We start from the raw sequence: 19,097 nt of genomic DNA on the forward strand, positions 1-19,097 counted from the left end.
CTGCAAATTTTTCTAGAACAGCTTTGTGAGTGGTTGCTGATCTTTAGCTTTGCAATTATTATTTGCAACATCACTGATCGTTTAACACCCCCTGGTTCATCTTTCTGAATTACACAGCCAGGCTCCTTTTGTAGTAAGGGAAATGAGCTAAGGTGTTTGCTGAGACAAGAAGCTACAGTAGTTCCCTGTTACAAGGCATGTGACCTGGAAAATTATGATTATTTGCTTTTTTTCATACTTATTTACTTTAGCTAGGACGGACTCAAATGTAGAAGACTGGCAGATATGTAGATAATAACAGTCTAGTTAAAGTACTTATCTTGGCAGTATGTAGATGGGGAACATGTAATTGCAATTGTGTAAGTGCTAGGTCCTTTCCAAAATACCACTTCTCCAAGGCAACAGGGGGCCATCTGAGCTCTAGCATCAGGGAAGAGGTTTGATGGAACTGTTATAAACTTATTTAGACTACAGAGTGACACAAGTCTCAATTAGCTGCTGATAATTAATGAATACAGAGGGCTGTGTGGAAGCCCAGTGGGGGATCTATCTATTGATGCAAATTTTTGTCCTAATGTCCTCACAGTGGGACTTATGGGTCCCTTTCTTCCATGGTTCATTGTTAGTAAAAGAGTTACAATTTCTTTCTGAAGAACATCCTGAGTTCTTGATTGATAAATGGATTTATTTTTGTCAGAGAGCAGCATTTTCTTCTACAAAACTGTATGCATTCCATTATTTCATTGAGTTACTCTTCTCCTGCTGCTGATTCTGAGACCCATTTGTCGAGAAAACAGAGTAATTCAATTTTCTCTGGGTCATAGCTGTGGTAGTTTTTAATGAAATCTTTTATTTAAAGTTTCATGGCATGGAGATCACTAAAAGGTCAAGAACAGCAAGGAAGCCCCGCTGCTCATGGACATTAAAGGCCTTCCTAATTTTAAACAGCCGTTAATTTCAAATTACTGTATTAATTCTTCCCGAGGAGAGGAAATCACATAGGTCTTCTTCCTGTGAATCACCATACAGACCCTTCTTGGCACAGTGTTGTAGCATTTTGAAATAAAACTCTAATCGGACACTTTGCATGCAAAATGAGACTCACTTGAATTCCTGTTTTATGAGAAAAAAGCAGGGAAGAAAGGATAATCTCTGTTTGGCTGCTCGGGATCCAGTACCACTTCCAAGGTCCTGTAGCCAAGGTCCCATGGTACCATGGGCACCACACCAGCTGGACACCCAGCCATGACTGAGCTCCCTTCCTCACTTCTTCTTCTCAGAAAGGATCAGTGGGTGCACAGCCTTGCAGGGAGCCAGTAGGTCTCCCAGCAGGTCAAATCTGGATGCAGTCTCTGCGGCCACTACATGCCAGTAGCCTGGTAGATAAGTGTCACTGTGAGGGGTCCTTGGGAAGTGAAAGGTAAGTTAGAGGCTTTTTGCTACTCTTAAGAGTGGTCAGCAGGGAAATCTCTGAACAAGATGCGTCAGATGTAAGGAGTGAAGTCAGACCTGCTTGCCACACCTCTCCCTTGAGTCCAGACCACAGCAACAGAAAAACTGAAATACAGACCACTTTTTTTGTCATGTGTTGCCTTCATGTATATTCTTTAGCAACAGCTCTGGCAAAGTCCATGGGACGTTTTCTTCCTGGGTGAAGGAGACAGATGAAAAGTGATCAAGCATTTTAGGAAATATGTTATTACTTCAGCAATTTAGTTTAAGAGAAGGAAGGGCAAAAGAGGAGTACACAGTTAGTGGTACATGGGCTCCGTGTTCCAGGAGAGCCACTCTCACTGGGAGAAACTGTGTTCCTAACAGAGAAGGTTGTGTTTCACAGATGAGTCGTGCTTTAAAAAATACCAAGCTATGCTTTGTTCTATGCAAAAGCGAAACCCATGTTACCATTATCAAATGATACTTTTCTGAGGAGGACTTGGCTGTATGAATGTCTGGTAAACACTACAGTTAATTAGATGCCTGCATCTGCACATTTAGTCAAATACACAGGCAGATATTGATTCCAGTCACAAGACTCTCATAAACAAAGTCATTGAAGATATTTGAAGTGTTTGGGTGAAGATCCTTATTAAACAAGATTATCCATCTGAAACCTCCAAAACCCTAAATTATCAAGAAAAAAACCCAAGAAGAAAATTCCATCTAGACGCCCATGACAAGTCAAAGTGGTTATCAAAAAAAAAAGCTTTGCCCATTTGCCAGCACTGCCTATACACAGTGTAACTTACTTCATTATTGTTAGATATGAACTGTGTTTTCCTGACTGTTCTAGGAGTTAGTGACAATGTCATACCACTAAAGCTAGTTTCTGAAACACTTCTCAAAGTAGATTTTTATTGTTTATTTTGTAACTGTGAGCAAAGGACAAAATAGCGCTTTTTTTTTTTCCTAAAATTTGTATCCTGCTATTAAAGAATAAGAACAAAAATAATATCTAAACTTAGCATTACATTTTGGCATGCACACAGTTTTTAACGTGTCTTCTATCTTTGTAAAACTGGAGGGGTGTGAACTTGTGTGTGTGTAACTATAGAGAAGCTGTTGTGCTCACATATTTTGCTGTAGTCACAGCTGTGGTCATCTTTTCAAATACTGACTCTTTTGGGACGTGCAAAGAGGACAGAGACAGGAAATCATATTCAAAGTCAAATATTATTTAATGAGGGGCAGAGAATGCTATCTGTATTTCAAAGACTTCAATATTACAATATATTTTATTTATCTTCAATTACAAATTTTGTTTAATATCTTCTTTACCGCTTAAAGAAAGTTTAAAGGTCTCAATCAACAATACGCTGACATTCCTAAGTATACATTGTCTTGAGTTTTTGGGAAACTGAAACTGTGCTGCAGAAAAGATTTTTGATTGCATTGAAGTGTTTATTTCATTTGAGATTTGTTTCAAAACTTTCTATCATCTTATCCTTTAAAATGATGCTGAACTCCATTTTACTCTAAGAATTTCTTTTTCTCATAGGTGTATGCTTATGTATTGTGTCCTAGACTGGAAAACCAGGTAACAAAGGTCCTGTGTTCTGTAGCAGTGCTTACCAGAGAACAATATCAGAACAAAAAGATAGTAGGGAAACAAAGAACCAAGTTGGCTATCTCTAACATTTCTAGATCTGGTGAGTGTTTTCATAACATAAAGAACAGAAAGTGATCTCTGCATTGCTGGGAGAAACATGGTCTCTTCTTTATCCCACCAATTGTAAAATATTTTTATTTGCAACTGGGAAGCAAAGTGAGTCCAAAGCTGGGTAAGGGCTGTCTTGGACTTCCTAAATTGTCTTTCTGTAGTTTTCAGTCAAATCTGAAAATTTTGGTATTTCCATCACACTCATTCTGTATGGGGTCGGAGCTTGAGATGTCAGCTTCAGCTGACAACAAAGATGTCAAAATGGACTGAGAAGTGTGAATTGTGCCATGGAAGCTGGCAAAGGGGGAAACGGGCTGAAGGAGAGAAAGGTAGCAGTGCTCCACAAGTGTACTTTGGTCCTTGTGCTCAGTTGGTGTTTTTCACATCAGCCTCATGGTGGAAAATCACAGAATGACAGAATAAGCTGAGTGGGAAGCAACCCATAAGGACAAATCTTTGACCTGTCCAGATTACATGGCTGTTCTACATGCAGTGTATGTGTGTCCCTTTTGTGCTCTTCTCTCCTACCTGAGATCTTTTTCCTTGCAGATAGAAATATCAAAAATGTGCAACAAAAATGAGATAACTCATACTTCTGAAACTGAAAATAAAATTAATCCTTCTGACATTCTTTACCTTACAATAGATATTGAAAGGATATTTCAGTGTTATCCCACTAGATGAAAACAATTTGATATAACTGTTCAAAGTATTTGTGGATGACTGGCCTGCCCTTTTAACCTTCCTAAACAGCCTGCATGACCATGACAAAGGAGGAGGTTGTTCCTGCTCTTATTGCTACTGACCCTCTGACCACTCTCGAATTTTCCCTCGTTGCTTCAATAAGTGAAGACCAAGAGATATTACTCTATAATTTCTCACATTGCAAAAATAATGCTTTTCTCCTCTTCAAGGAAAAAAAAGGACTGCAAAACTGATTTTAGTAGTTATAAGTGTCTTCTTTTGCTGTTTTATTTGTGCTCGTTATTTTTTCAGTAACACCACTAACACAGAATTGTTGCAACTTGGCTCAGTGTAAACCTGGAAATTGTGGATCTATCCCTGCAAGATATGTGTTTTTGAGACTAGGAACACCAGCTGGGAAATAAAAGACTTATATTTGCTTTCAAATTTTCCCATAGCCCAGGTTAGATTTTGTGCTTTCTCTTCTGAGGGTCAGTCCTGTCTTTTTCAGAAAATGATAATTGTGAGAGGTGCCCCATAGATTCCAAAAGAAAGTATGTGTTGTCTTGATTCTGAAATATTTCTTTGGAGAAGGGAGATATCTGTTCAGATATCTATGACCACCAGAGAAGACAGAGCAGACAAAAAGCCAGCTCTTCAAGCTGAAAATCTGATGGACTGTCAGAGGCAGGAACTAACAGCATTTTAGAAAGAAGAGGAGGTGAGTGCCATTTTACATGAAAATGTCTGACACTCACATCAGTGATTTTGAAAGTCATAATACTTCTGCATGCCTTTATATGCTGTAATATTTATTCCAGGTAAAAACAATAAACTAACAAAGAGATAAATCAGAAAAGATATTAGCTGAGACACTTTTTCATACTGAAAGGCCACACCATACACAGACCAGGCTGAGATAAATGATTTGTAATAATCAAACTGCACCTTCCTGTGCTGTCAGTATGGGCTTATTTTTAACCCTTTCTTATAAACAGCAAGAAACAATGCTCACCCTCTGCTTGCTTAAAGCTCATCTTTCCCACTACACTTTAAGGTAAATGCATTTCTTTCTCTATCCATGTCCTTCTGGGTCAGCTATTAAAGAAATGAAGAAGCAGGTGTGCTGAATAATAACCCCTGTCTTTCACTGTTCACCCCTATTTCTGAACACTTACCATCAAACCTATTGTTCAGGGCAGCACAGCCCATCTCCAAACTGCCTAAAGAAGCAGCTATACCCACACCATGGAAACAAAAACTGGTGGAATACAGGGATATTTTTAGTCCTGTGGCAGGAAATAGATAAAATGGAGAGTGGAAATCCTGAGACTGCTTGAGCACGTTTTCAAGGCTACTGTACCAAAGATTGTGTGCCAGCTAATGGAAAAGTCTCTTTGTAGCAGTGCAAAGTGAGTGTGAAACGTAGCCATAAAATGCTCAGGGGCTTATCTTCTCAGGTTTTTCTGTGCTTCTCTAGTTTGAATAACATCCTGAAATATACCACAGTATTTTTCAGCTTGAATAATTTATATTTCTTCTCTTTTTTCTTTTCTTCAGTGAATCTAACACTAATACCACATGAACACTATCAAGGGACATTTCATCCTAATGCCTGCTTTTGTTTTATTCAGTAGGAAATTATTGTCCTGATATTGTCAGCTACAGTAATTCAGAGAAAAACAACAGGAGCAAATGCTATTCTGTGGTATTCAAAGCACATCAAGGCAGACATATGAATATGAGAACTTTAACTGGATGGTCCTGTGATTTCAGTGTTCTCAGTATTCTCTCTCTTTCCTGCAGAAATAAGATGTTTATGACTCAGTCAGCTTTGATATTGTTTTCTTCTCCTACACTTTGTTTACCCTGGTACTCCTAGTTCGGGAAGGTGGGTTATTTTTTCTTATTCCATGAACAGATAAAAGATGTTCACCTGACATTTTCCTGCAGTGTTTATACTTCCAGATGTACTTTTTTAGTTCTCTGTGCCTCTGTACTCCTATTTTCCAGCTGCAGGTACTTCTTGTAGGAGAAGGGAATACAGGTGACCTCATCCCTGGTAAGTAACAGCTGTGTTAATTACCCAATACAGCCTCACCCCGATGAGTCACAGCTATAGCCAATAAAGACAAGTGTGATAAAAGGAAGTGGGTTAGCTAGTGAGGGGAATCATGAAGGAGGAGGAACCTTGCGGAAGAAGGATCCTGGGGAGAGAAATTCACTGCTGTGAGGTGAGTCTGGGTCTGCAGTTAGAGCCTGCAGTTGGAACCTGTAGTCACAGTCTAGCCAGGCAAAAGTCTGCAGTCACAGTTTAGCAGGAAATATCCAGCAGTCAGAGGCTGGAAGGGAAACCCACAGTAGGAGCTTGCTGCAGCCAGAGTCAGTGAATGGTTGGAGTCAGGATGGCTGAGCTGTAAAGATGAATAAACCAGGACCCTTTTCATGCTGTGATAAACAAGAAGTCTGTGTCTTGCTCATCTCTGCCTTTTAACAAGAGGCCTGCTGTGATACTTCTATTTCCTGTTCCCTTTGAGCACACAGCCAGTGCTCTGACTGCATGTAGGGATTTTTTGTCTCTCCCCATTTGCAGACAGAAACAGGGAAGGATGAAGGGTGTAAGAAACAATGGAGAGGAAGGAAATTAAGCCTGTCTTTACCTGTGTGGATTTTCATAGAGGTCAGACCTAGAAACTCCTGCTTACTAAGAACCACTGCCCAAGCTCCTCTGGCACAGTCAAATTTGTTTTGCCCGTCCCACAGCAGTCTTTCCTCTGCTGAAATGCAAATATATTTGTCTTCCAGTTCTGAAGTCTTAATCAAATTTCTACTAAGCTGCATAAAATTGTGCACGGTTACCAAGGAGAAGGGTAGAGAAGAATAAAGTATTAAGACATATTTCGACTCTAAAAGATTCTGATATCTGTTTGAAACTGTTGAATGTATTACATTGATGATAATGAACATCAAGAAAAAAGGCCTATGAGAGAAAAAAAATTATAAGCCTTTTATTTTGCTTTGACAAAAATATACCAAAAATGCCTTTTTCTGTTCAGTCCAGAGGGAATAAAGTCACCCAAAAACATCAGACCATGATGGTAAAACACAAAATCAAGTCCCATATCAAAGATGTAAAGGATCACATAAGTGTGAAATTTCACCTTCAAATACAAAATTGGATGAGTCACAGCTGTAGTAGCATTGTGTACTGAAGTCTCGGCTACTCCTCTTTGACTGAAAATATTTTACGTATGTGCAGAGAACCATCTCTTGCTTGTACATATTTTTCAAACACCGGAAACCACCTTATATACCACCTTATAACCAAAGACCCTTCAGTACTTCCAAAGATTACTATTGCTTTATTTTGCAGAAGAAAACAATATGAGTTATCGCATCAAACCTCAAGACAGAGCAAGAAATTAGGAGCAGAAAAGAGCTCCAGTCCCTTTCTCCTAAACAGAAGGCATCACTTGAATCTGTATGCAGTGACAGTGACACTGCCAAAGGCACATGTCCTGTTCTGAACTGTAGTAGCTAGAAAGAAAACAGCACAACAACAAGTAAATCACTTTTATAAGAGTTGCACTTTTTTTCTTGTCTGAGAATTCCTTGTTCTTTTCCCATATCCAGACTATTAGTCTACTCACTCAGAAGAAACTCTGAATAGATAAATAATAGAAGTAAAAATTAACTCAGTGAAAAGGACTATTAACCTTACCAATTAAGAGTTATCCCCAAAAGAAAGTTGCATCAGCTGGTTCAGTGCTGCCTTCAAATGTGCAGATTGTGTAGTGTTCATTCTGTTCTCATCAGGCTGACCTGTGGATCTTTAATTGTTAAGAAAAAAGGGAATTAAAAGGAGAAAATATTGAAGTCATAAGAAACAATGTGATTTGAAGGTGAGCTATTCATCAGTACAAGAGTGCTCCACTGGATTAATATTCATTCTCAACCGACACAGATAATAAACTAATTCTGACTGCATCAAAGGTAATTTTATCAAAGCCCTGTTCTTCTGTACAGAAAATTTGTCATCTGTTTCTCTAATAAGAAGTTATTTACATCTTGCATATTCATTGGGAAATGGGAACAGTGTGATTTGGATGAGTTAGTAGTTCTCAGCTCCACCTCAGGGAAAGAGCCCCCCTACAGTGCACTGCTTTCTGTGGAGAAAGACACACTTGTGCATGTGGCTGCAGAGGACCCACAGAGGAAATCCCAGAATATGCTATGAAGCAAAACTAGTCTTTAGGGTACTTAGAGGCTGAGATTTCATCTTTCCTTCTTAAGAGAGTAAAGCACACAATCTAGAAGACACTGTGGAGAGAAATACAGTTTTTATAAGAGTGATTTTATTAAAGACATTATTTCTCATTTAGAGACATCTGCCATTATTTATATTAATTGTTGTTGTTCCCATATGTAGAAAAAAGCATGGACTTTCAGACAGAGTGGCATTTTGGGACTTGCGAAAAAATGACAACTGAGGAGCAAGTATGGCCTCCCTGAAGCAGATGGCATCGTGCTGTTTGTGAGCCATCAGTACTGCCCATCCCCAGTGGTCAGGCAGCTCGACACATTCCTTTTGAAGGTACAAAACACTGCACTCTCTCTCTCCCCTGGCCCTTGTGAGATTTAAGCAGCTGCAGTTAAGCTTCCCCAGGCTTTGTAAGTGGACACTGTGAGGGGCCTGAGGACATCCCCTCTCCTCCACATGTTTTCACTGTCTGGATTCAAGGCCAGCTTTGATAAGGAAGCTATCAGGGCATGTCAGCAGATGCATACCCTGCCTTTGCTCAGGAGCTGCTTTTAAAGTGAGGCTCCTGCTCTTGGTATTTGCCTGAGCTATGTGGCAGATTTTCCTGTGCCTTCTTGCATGCCTTCCTGACCCCTACTCACCAACCCGGCTTTCCAAGCTTGGGCTGGGACCTGTCTTGTCCTAGCAGCCTGGGTGTTAGGAGATCCAGATCACCTGCACCCACCCAGCTCTGCTCACCTTGCTCTGCTGCTGTGGGCTCTGCTTTCTTGGCATGGTGCTGCCTCACTGCTCCTGCTGCTCCCTGCCAGTCTATTGGAAACAGAAGCAGTGGTTGACTTTTACAGAATAATTTTTTTGAGATGGATGTTGGTTGACATATTGCAAGGTCACTTCAGCCACATGTTTATGCTCTTACCAAGAGGAATGGGCTTTCAGTCCTGACATACAATAGAGTTTAAATCCACTCCATGGGTTTTGCAAAATACTCTCTTTCCTCCCTCTTCTTGGATGCCTCAAAGTTGCTATGGAGACCCTTTAATTTTAAAGCATAAGTATGTTGTTTGGGAAAGCCACAGGTGCATTAGCTCTATTTCTCTATTTCATACACAGGACTATGAGAGCATTACTGCACTGTTAAAGGGATGGCAATTACGTTTCTTGCCATCCTTGAATGATTTATCTGTAATCTGGGCTTGCTGAGCTTCTATGTGAATCACACTTGCAAGAAGAGGATAGATAGAAAATATATTTTCAGGGTAAGGAATTTGCGAATATATTGTCACTTCAGTAAATAATAAATTCAACAGGAAAATACACTGCTTCCCAAGTGAATGAAAGAATATTTTCATCAAGTGCTTCTGAATTTTTCTGGTAAGGAATTGTGCTTAAGGATTAGAGAAATTGTAAAACTGAGTTTGAGCTATCCTGAGCTTACGAGCATACTTATAAACTCCGTAACTTTGAATACTGCAGAAGATTCCTTGCTGTCTGTTCTAAGAGGGAACCATAGTAAGTTCTACTTTGCTGGAGTAGATATAAGATTTCAAATCATGGGATGCATTTTTTCCTCACAAGAAAACCCTTCCAGAAAACTTTGTCAAGAAACATTTAATTATGACAAATGGAAGGAAAAGAAAGAATAGCCTGAGTTCAGATTTGACTTTATGTATTGGCAAATGTAACAGTCATGCACTTGGATACAGTAGGGACTGAAAGCCACTTCCAAGGTCGTAGCATATCCAGATTTCTTCAAGAAATTTGATCTTGAAATAAGAATATGTCTTGGTTTGCAAAGACAGGTATCTGTCAGGGAAAACTGGAGTCTCCCTTGGAATGGAGAATGTAAAAAAAAAAACCCTCCTCCCTCCAAATTATTGCAATTTTGCAATTCAGAGCTTTAGGGCGAAAATATGGGAATAGGAATAACAGTTCTTTACTAGGAATATTTTAAAAATGAAGTAGTACAAAAAACCAAACAAGCAAACAAAAGTCCTAGAAAACCCTGACAGACTCAGAGATACGACCTGACACCCTGCTATCAGGGTGTTGGAAGCAGTCCAAATGATGAGTCTTCCTGGAGTAACAGATGTTGTTCTGTGAAGTAGAGATGATCCTGTAGGAAAAAGGGTCCAGTGCTGGTGAGATGGGTCTGGTCTTTCTCCAAGAATTCAGTGGAAAAAATGACTCATCTGGAGTCCCTGTGTCCCCATTTTATCTGGGTGGGGAATGGTTGGCTCCTCCCACTGGGTGGAGCATCTCACAATGGAATGAGGTAATGTTATCAGTCATGTGAGAGGCCTTAAATGGCCCATTCACAGGTGATGTCCCTCAGAGGAGGATGGGTGGAGGAAGAGAGAAGGAGACACTGCCATATCTGGTGTTATCAGATGTCCCGTTAACAGAAGGCATCCGCCCTCTTCCCCCGCTAGAGTTACAAGAGATAAAGAACAATATCTCCCAACTGGCTTCAACAGATGAAAATAGAATACAAATTTTTGGTTACATTCTTCAACCCAAGACATTATCCACTCCTTATTCTATTATCATCTCTATCCTATCCAAATCAATAAACTCTCTCTATATACATACACAATGAAACCTTATTCACAATTCTCACTAAAGATTAGGTTTCCCTGTGGCCCACAAGAGGTTTCTCCATCTTTCTGCGTTACCCACCAAGTATAACCAGGTCCCTGAGCAAAAACAATCCCACAGATGGGTCTGCCTTTACCTGAGTTGGGATTAATCCAAACAGTTTTTCCTAACATACCCTTCATGTGAACCACCGGGACTTTATCTCCATCCACCGTGTGCAAGGGTTTGGACTGGGCAGGTCCACCTCGGTTGATGGATCTTTGAGTGTTCACCATCCAGGTGGCTTTGGCTAAGTTCAGTTCCCAATTCTTGAAGGTCCCTCCGCCAGTGCCTTTTGGGTATTCTTTAGTATTCTGTTGCATCATTCAACTTTCCCGGCAGCTGGTGCATGATAAGGGATGTGATATACCCATTCAATGCCATGTTCTCTGGCCCACGTGTTTATAAGGCCGTTCTTGAAATGGGTCCTATTGTCTGACTCGATTCTCTCAGGGGTGCCATGTCTCCACAGGACTTGCTTTTCCAGGCTCAGGATGGTGTTCCGGGCAGTAGCGTGAGGCACAGGGTAGGTTTCCAGCCATCCAGTGGTGGCTTCCACCATGGTCAGCACGTAGCGCTTGCCTTTGCAGGTTTGGGGAAGGGTGATGTAGTCTATTTGCCAGGCTTCCCCATACCCATTTCAACAGATGAAAATAGAATACACATTTTTGGTTACATTTTTCAACCCAAGACAGAATAATAGGCCCCAGGATTAGCAAGAGCATTGTAGCTCTGTTAGCGTAGGAAAACATATAACCACACAGAGGCGATCATATGCGGTTCTTTATTCCAGCGCGCGGGACACCGGGGTGATAATACACCCAAATCTGATGTCCAAAGCATACAGAGTCGATTCGTGATTTTTATAGTTTAAATTATACACATGTTAACTAACCCCCACCCCTAGATACTGATTATCCTATTCCTTAGTTACTATCTTAAATCATACCTACGCTTCTACCCTGATCCACACTTGATTTGGTTAAAACAATAGCATGGAGCTGTTGACGCTTGTTCCCAGCTAGCTGCGTCAAGTTCCAGTTGTACGTTCTCTACTTTCCTCCCCCTATACATTACTCAATCTAGAAATTATATTTTTTAACCCTCCACCAACATTCCCCCCTTTGAAAGTATTTTCACTCTAATATACTAAGTGTAAATGCTTTCACTTAATACAGTCCATTAGGCTTCAGAGTTCATACTGGATGTTCATCTTCAAATCCTCTGTTGTCATAGGCTTTGTCCGGGATGTTGTTGCGGATTGAAGGTGCTGGGTTCCGTGCCAATGCCTTCATTATGGTCCTGTTCCAAGATGCCTTTTTCTGTATCTCTCTCTTCAGGATTCTGTAAACTGACCAAATTACTAAAAATATAATCAGTAAAATTATCAGATTTTCAAGGATAGACTTTATCCATGAACTCACATTCTATCCTAATCCTTCAAAGATTTTACCCAACCAGCTAGTAGCTAAATCCTTTTGTTCCTTTTGTGCCTCATGCTCTATTTGTTTTAACTGACTGATGTCATGTTCTACATCTGCAGTTACATTTGGGATGTGGATGCAGCAATGGTCGATTTGTCCCTTTAAATATCCACACACTCCGTGTTTTTTCAAAAGTAACATATCTAAAGCCAAACGATTTTGCAGGGTCATTTTGGTGGTGGCCTGTAATTGCACATTGAGTTCTTTAAATCCCTCTCGTGTGATTCTTGCTAATCTGTCTACCTGACCTGTGAGTCTATATAGCATTTCTCTATTTCGATAATTTGCAATGGGACCAAACAAGGATTCTAGGGCCCACCCAATCTTTACTCCACTAGAGGGTTCCTTCCAAGTGTCATCTGGGTTCTTGTCTTCTGAGACATCTCGCTTTGCTTTTATTTGCAAGGCTTCACTGCTCCTGTTAAATGGGGATTTCTTCCAAATTGGACATAAAGTGGGAAGGCCCAGGGTGATTTCTCTTACCTCCCCGTCCATAGGCAAGTGTGTTGTCCATGTGCCATCACTCATTGCCCATACAAATGGTCCTGGACTTCGAATTGTACTCCTGCTACATCCTACTATAATCTTAGAATCTATTTTGCCTTGTTTGTGTTTAATTTTCCTGCAGGCACAACCAATTCGTAAGGCTATTGCCAATGGTGACCACTGTTTCATTTCTAGATTGTCAGAGGTGCAATCATAAATTTTCTTACATACCCACCAACTTACCTTATTTGCCTCTTTCTGACTGCTAGTATCAGTATTTGCCACTGTGGGATCTGTCTCATTTTCAGAGCCTTTCCATTTAATGCACCAGGGTGTGCTTTCCATATATTGGAATTTCTGGAGGATGCTCACAGACCATGCACTGTCCCAAGGTTCCAGTCCTTTCCAATCCTTCTCTTCACATTTCCACACCACAACACTTTCTGTAGCGTTGTCCCTGATCTTTTGATAGCGTAGAAACCAACATTGCCATTTTGCAAGGTCTTGGTCCTTAACCCACCACTCTATGATTTGTCCCAATTTGCCATTACTAAGAATGCACTCTGACTTTCTCATGGGTTGCATATAGGAATCCTCTGTTATCTTCCAGTATTCTCTGACCACCACCCTTGACTCTGGTACTTGTTTACAGTTAATTGTTTTGTTCCCTCCTATTTCAGGTAATTTTGACGTTATTATTCCCCAGCTTACTGGGTCCCCTGCTGCCTTTGGTATTGGCAGGCAGGCCGTTATTCTGCTGGTATTATGCATTTTGGCAAAGTCTCTGACTAATCTAATCATTACATTCTCAGCCCGAATTTCATTAGAAATTTCTATTACTTGTGTTTTTGCCTGTATCTCTCTCTTCATTCTAGAATGAAGAGTTGTTAGTTGACCCTTCTGTATCTCATATCCCAAAGTAACAGCAATCCCTACTGGTGACATTAGTATCCATGAAATTAACATTACCTACAGGAAGAGCATGAGCACAGTTACCAATACTATTTGAACAGTTACAGACGTTTCAGCCTCAGCTTTGTTGGTCCAAAAGTTTCTACAGTCCACGACTGGACTCCACGAGGGACCTTCTTCACACGTGTGTAGTGTATCTAGGGTTCTACTCCAGCCACTTTGACTGCTGTAAAGGTGGTTAGCAGTACCTGATGGGGACCAGTCCACTTCTCTTTTAGTGGTTCTTCGTTCTAGGTTTTGATGTATACCTCATCTCCTGGTTCGATATTGTGGACTGGATTCTCCAGGGCCAGTGGTCTGTTCCACACGAGAACACTTCGGAGCCGAGCTAGAGTTTTCTCGAGGGACAGAACATAATTATACACATCTTGTTTCTCTGTGACATGAACATTTGGATTGGGGTTAGGAGATTCATATGGTTTCCCATACAATATTTCATAAGGACTAACTGACATCTTACTCCTAGGCTTTATCTGAACTCTCAGCAATGCTATCGGCAAAGCCTGTGGCCACTGCAGTTTGGCTTCCTGGCATATTTTACTGATCTGCCTCTTCAGTGTCTGGTTCATTCTTTCTACTTGCCCACTTGACTGGGGTCTCCACGGTGTGTGGAGGTCTCAAGATATTCCCAATAACTTGCTTACCTCTTGTACCACCGTGGCTATGAAGTGTGGGCCTCTGTCTGATGATATCCCTAGGGGCACCCCAAACCTGGGAATGATCTCCTGTAATAACCACTTAACTGTTTCCTTTGCTTGGTTTGTGCGACAGGGAAGGGCTTCTGGCCATCCAGAAAACGTGTCAACCCCTACTAACAGGTATTTGTATCCCCGAGTTTTTGGCAGTTCTGCAAAATCCACTTGCCAATAGTCTCCTGGTTCTATTCCTATCCGAATTCTGCCTAACTGTGCCTGTCGTCTAGCTACGGGATTGTTTTTCAGACAGATTTCACATTTAGACATTACTGACTTGGCCATTGTTTGCATCCGTACTGAGATTAGGTATTGTCTTAACCACTTTACCAACGCCTCTGCACCCCAGTGACACTCATTATGTTTTACCTGTAAAATTTCTCTCATTACCAAAGGAGGTACCACTATTTGCCCTTGTGCGGTTACATACCACCCTTCTGCGTTCTTCTGTGCCTTCAGCAGTTGTGCTAGTCTGTCATCTTCGATTGTATAGTTTGGCTTCGGAGGCAAATTAAATTGAGAGATATTAAGTCTTGATGGTATCAACGCCATTGTTTTCTGCACCTCTCGCGCTACCTGACGGGCTGCCCAATCTGCTTTTCGATTTCCTTCACAAATTTTGGAGTTGCCTGATTGATGTGCCTTGCAGTGCATGATTGCTACTTGTTCAGGTTTTTGTACTGCATCTATCAATTGTAGGACTGCATCTTGATGTTTAATATTTGTCCCTTAGGAGGACAGCAGTCCTCTTTCTTTCCATAAAGCTCCGTGTACATGCACTACTCCAAAGGCATATTTGGAATCAGTCCAAATATTCACTGTCTTCCCTTCACTCAGCTCGAGTGCTCTGGTTAATGCGATTAGTTCTGCCCTTTGTGCAGACGTGTTAGGTGGTAGTGATTTTGCCTCTATTACTACATCAATTGTAGTTACCGCATATCCCGCGTATCTGGCTCCGTTCTCCATGAAGCTGCTTCCATCTGTAAAGAGTTCCCACTCTGGTTGCTCCAGGGGGACATCCTTCAGATCTGTTCTTGCTGAATAAGTGTGCTCGATGACTTCTAGACAGTCATGCTCTAATGGACCTTCCTCAGCTGTGGCACCTAGAAATAGAGCTGGATTCAAGAGGTTAGTTGTTTTTAGTGCAACATCATCCTGCTCAGTCAGGGTTATCTGAAACTTCATCATCCGGCTTGGAGAGAGCCAATGGCCCCCCTTTTGTTCCAGGACTGTAGTTACCATGTGTGGCACATAGACATCTATGTGTCTTCCCATTGTGAGCTTCCTGGCTTCCTGTATCAGCAGCACGGTAGCTGCCACTGCCCGCAGACATGAAGGCCATCCGGCACTTACGTTGTCGAGTTGTTTGGAAAAGTAACCCACCAGCCTTTTCCAGCTTCCCAGTTGTTGGGTCAGGACTCCCAGTGCCAGTCGCTGCCTTTCATGCACGTACAGCTGAAAGTCTTTAGACAGATCAGGTAACTCCAAAGCAGGAGCAGTTGTCAGTGCTTCCTTTAACTTCTGGAAGGCCTCTTTCTGTGGTTTGCCCCAGGTGAACGGCTGCGTCTTCTGAGCCTCGTACAAGGGTTTTGCAATCAGTCCATAGTCCATGATCCACAGGCGACACCACCCTGTCATTCCGAGGAAGATCCGCAGCTCGTGTAGATTCTGAGGCTCTGGAATAGCACAGATAGCTTGAATACGATTAGTACCCAGTTTTCTCTGCCCTTGTGAGATTTCACATCCCAGGTAAATCACAGTCTGTTGGGCAATTTGTGCTTTTTCTCTGGATACCTTATACCCTCCCATTCCTAGTGAATTTAAGATCTCAATGGTTACCTTTATGCAGGTCATTTCTTCCTCTGTTGCAATCAAAATGTCATCTACATACTGGAGTAATAAATATTGGTCTCTTGGTACTTGCCCTTCTCTGGTCCAGATTTCCAGTTCTTTTGCCAGTTGACTTCCAAAGAGAGTGGGCGACCCCTTGTACCCCATCGGTAATCGACTCCAGGTGAGCTGAGTTTTTCTTCCACTTTCTGGATGTTCCCACTCAAAGGCAAATAGTTTCCTACTTTCTTGGTCAAGGGGTATACAGAAGAAAGCATCTTTTAAGTCAATTACAGTAAACCATTTATATATCTCTTTTACGGATGCTAACAATGTATAGGGATTGGCAACCACTGGATGAATGTCTTTTGTTATCTCATTTATACCTCTTAAATCCTGTACAAGTCTATACTCACCATTGGGTTTCTTCACTGGGAAAATTGGGGTGTTATATTCCGATTTACATTCCTCTAGAATTTGATATTTTAAAAATTTATCAATGGTCTTTGCTATTCCCTGTCGTGCTTCTGGTTTTATAGGGTATTGTTTGATTCGTACAGCCTTTGCTCCTTCTTTTAACTCTACATGTACCGGTTGTGCCAATTTAGATTTTCCAGGTACATCTGTTTCCCAGACAGAGGGAATTACTGCATCTTCTACTTCTTTAGGAATATTAGAAATTGGTTTTTCTTTTATCATCAAAATCTTTCCTGTCTTAGACTCCGGAATTTTCATGACGAGTTCACCATTCTCAAAAGTAATTACTGCCTCCAGTGCTGCCAGTAGATCGCGCCCTAAGAGCGGAGTTGGGCAGTCTGGCATGTATAAGAATTCATGGGTCAAGATCTTATCTTCAAAGCTCAATTCTAGGGGTTGCAAGAATGGCCGTACCTCCTCCTTCCCTGTGGCTCCAATGACTGCTGCTGACTTGTTCCCGATTTGCCCCTCAAGATAATTTAATACAGAATGTGTGGCCCCCGTGTCAATGAGAAAATCTACGTCTTTTCTTTCTAAATGCAAAGTCACCATGGGCTTTCTTGATCCTGGCTCCCTCTCATGTAAAACCATGACCCTGGCTACACCATCCAGCTGATGCTCACCACTTTGATTAAACATACTGTCTAACTGAGGCTGACCATTCTGGCTAAACCGGTTTGGACACTCCCTTTTCCAGTGTCCCTCCATCCGACAATATGCACACTGATTCAGACTTAATCTACCATGACCAGAACCTCTGCCAAAGCCACCTCTATTAACGCTACGACCACCTCTACCACGTCCCCGCCCCTGTCTCTGTAAGACTGCCAAAAGGCTTTGCCCCTGTTTTTTGACAATTTCTCTGTCCCTGTTATTATAAACTTTCCAGGCAACCTCTAGGAGTTTATCTAAGTTTCTTAACTCTTCCCCTTCCAGTTTCTGTAGCTTTTTCCTAATATCTTCCTGTGCCTGACCCAGAAAAATAAAGGCAAGCTGAGTTCTTCTTTGCTCACTGTCTACTTGAAGATCAGTATATTTTCTTTCAGCGGGTGTGGGCGGGGGAGCAGGATAGCTTTGAGCAGGTGTATGTGGAGAAGGGGGGGGTTCTCTGAGCAGGCAGAGGAGAGGCAAGCGGAGGAGCGGCTGGCACAGGCAGAGGAGGATCAGCAGACAAAGGTGGGGGTGAAACATATTGTGCTGGCGCGAGCGAGGGGGGTGTAAGAGAATCAGGTGGGGTCAGGGTGAGCGGGGTAGAACTTGGTGTTGAGGGGGCCGTGGTGGTTCCAGGAGCCATGGGAGATACCAATAATTCCGATTCCAGTTCGTCTCTTTTTCCCCCTAAAATTTCACTTAAAACTGCATGTTCCATACAATGCTTATTTTGGATGCAAGCCAGACACTTATTATTCTCAAGCTTCATTGCTTTCATTTTGTCAAGCCACAAAACTGGTTTCTCAAGCAAGCACAGAAATAAGTCAATATATGGTAATTGTTCTACCCTTCCATCTTGTGTACAAAGCAATCTAAGTTGCATAATAACCTTCACATCAAAAGACCCGTTTTTCGGCCACCTCTGATTTTCAGGCAAAGCGTATTTTGGCCAGTGAACATTACAATATTCAATCAACTTATCTTTTCGTAATTCCTGACCGAAGTTCCCCTCTTTCCAATGTGCCAACAAACAACCCAACGGAGAAGAACTTGGTATAGAGGCATTATTGCTGCCCAAAACCTCTTTTAACCCTTTTAGTTTCTCCATATTACAGATACATAAAACCACAGATGCCGAACCTGCAACGCTTTCGCGATGTCTGACGGACGGCTGCCTAGGCAATACCACCAGGAATTCCTTTTGCCCAACCAAGCGTAGCTTTCGCTGCGTCTTAATGGCAGGCCCCCAGACCAGAGAATAAAGAACCTTACCTCTCACCAGGGGTCGTTGTGAGCGGCGAGGGTCGCGGCTCCGATGGGCTCCCCGAGAAATCACCCGGTGCCGGCTGGAGCGTGATCGGGTCGCGGGGTCCTGGCTGCGCCCACAAGGTCCCGTCCTGGGTCGCCAAAAATGTTAGCGTAGGAAAACATATAACCACACAGAGGCGATCATATGCGGCTCTTTATTCCAGCGCGCGGGACACCGGGGTGATAATACACCCAAATCTGATGTCCAAAGCATACAGAGTCGATTCGTGATTTTTATAGTTTAAATTATACACATGTTAACTAACCCCCACCCCTAGACACTGATTATCCTATTCCTTAGTTACTATCTTAAATCATACCTACGCTTCTACCCTGATCCACACTTGATTTGGTTAAAACAATAGCATGGAGCTGTTGACGCTTGTTCCCAGCTAGCTGCGTCAAGTTCCAGTTGTACGTTCTCTACTTTCCTCCCCCTATACATTACTCAATCTAGAAAT

General features: G+C 41.8%; 1 long non-coding RNA gene across 3 annotated transcripts; it reads right to left on the reverse strand.

Annotated features, from left to right (window-relative positions):
- Positions 1 to 11,501: 11,501 nt before the first annotated feature.
- LOC134546884 (uncharacterized) lies at positions 11,502 to 18,881 on the reverse strand. Of its 3 annotated transcripts, none has more exons than XR_010079281.1 (3): positions 18,601 to 18,881; positions 13,867 to 14,006; positions 11,502 to 12,080 (listed from the first exon to the last, which is right to left on the reverse strand). It is a non-coding gene; the product is annotated as an uncharacterized LOC134546884 (long non-coding RNA). The 3 variants fall into 3 exon arrangements; XR_010079280.1 differs by having other exon boundaries at positions 11,502 to 12,087; XR_010079279.1 differs by having other exon boundaries at positions 11,502 to 12,099.
- Positions 18,882 to 19,097: the final 216 nt, after the last annotated feature.

This window comes from Prinia subflava, chromosome 2 (genome assembly GCF_021018805.1).
Source record: "Prinia subflava isolate CZ2003 ecotype Zambia chromosome 2, Cam_Psub_1.2, whole genome shotgun sequence".
In the NCBI taxonomy this organism is placed as follows: domain Eukaryota; kingdom Metazoa; phylum Chordata; class Aves; order Passeriformes; family Cisticolidae; genus Prinia; species Prinia subflava.